At 52.6% G+C, this 1239-nt stretch overlaps 1 long non-coding RNA gene across 1 annotated transcript in view; it reads right to left on the reverse strand.

Moving 5' to 3' along the window:
- Nucleotides 1-729, reverse strand: part of LOC107182374 — a 1758-nt gene extending 1029 nt beyond the window's left edge. Inside the window, exon 1 of the long non-coding RNA XR_001513099.1 lies at nucleotides 524-729. This is a non-coding gene — a long non-coding RNA (uncharacterized LOC107182374). The remainder of the gene's footprint in view (nucleotides 1-523) is intronic.
- Nucleotides 730-1239: the final 510 nt, after the last annotated feature.

Genomic DNA, 1239 nt, shown 5'->3' on the forward strand with positions numbered 1-1239 from the left:
TGCATGGAAAAACAAGTTAGACCCGGGACAGGGAGCCTGTGGCGATGCAGAGTGAAATTCTGCCCTCCTTTCTCCCCACCAGCTCAGAGTCTGCTATCCAACCTTGAACTCCCAGGGCCTTAGGAAGCCGATGTGGGGAAGAAGAGGAGAGAGCTGCAGTTTGTGGAGAGGAAAGGAGGCCCAGGATTGTAGAGTTCCCAAGCAGAGCAGCTGAACTAAGCAGAACTCCATGAAAACAGCTGGAATGTCACCTTTTACCCCTGATACGAGAGAGAATCCTTGAAATCTAACTCAGGGAAAGGCCCCATCTAACCGCCCTCATCCTGGAAACGATGAAACTGAGGACTAAAGAGATCATGTGACAAGTCCACAGTGATCCAGCTTTTCCAGAATCTGGGTCTGGAAACCTAGAACTGGTGCATAATAGTCTCAACCACAGTATCTTCGCACATGTAAGTATCGCTCTCTCCCTCTCTGGACCACAGAATCAGCCTTCTCCCGTCACCCACAAACCAGCCAGTACCGTCTCCGGAAACAAAACTTCATCATCCTGAAAGCAAGAGAAACGTCTGGTTTTACAAACAAGTTGCGAACAGCAGAGGCACGTGGTTCTGCCTTTAGATGCACCCTACCTTTCAGAAATGCATTCAGTAATATTATGGTGACAATGATTCTTCAAAAGTCCAGGGTAGAAAGCAAAACACGGGCGAGAAAAAGCCTGGGAACATTCTGTTTTAAGGGACACATATATGAAAAATGGGCCTACAGGTAAATATGGGGGGTAGGGGGCGTGGGGGGTTGCTTCTGTGAGTACGTGTTTTCTTTAAAAACAGCCTAAAACAGAACCAGCTTTTAAGCAGCCACAACAGAATGACTCCATTTGCCTAAGTCCCACCATTTACAACCTTTGGGAAACTGCCCGAGGTGGGTCCTCGGCCTGTGTCCGCAGCCTCCACTGGGCCCGTGTGGTGCGGTGCAGGTGCTCCCTCCTTGGGCTCTAGTTCACGTGCACGCACTCAGCCTGCTTCCCGGGCTCCCCATCTACCCAGGGCCTCACTCACTCCATCTCGCGCTGAGTCCCACGGGGCACCTGACAAGTCGGACCGCGCTGCCCTCGGAGAGCTTAGATGGCACCAATAGTGAAAGTGCAAGGGGAAAGGGACAGGACCGCAGAGGGGCCGGGACAAAGCCCTTGGAGGCTGGGGGCTGGATCCCGAGACGGGGAAGAGGCGGCGGCCT

The sequence above is a fragment of the Myotis davidii genome, unplaced genomic scaffold (assembly GCF_000327345.1).
Source record: "Myotis davidii unplaced genomic scaffold, ASM32734v1 scaffold390, whole genome shotgun sequence".
NCBI classification, from domain to species: domain Eukaryota; kingdom Metazoa; phylum Chordata; class Mammalia; order Chiroptera; family Vespertilionidae; genus Myotis; species Myotis davidii.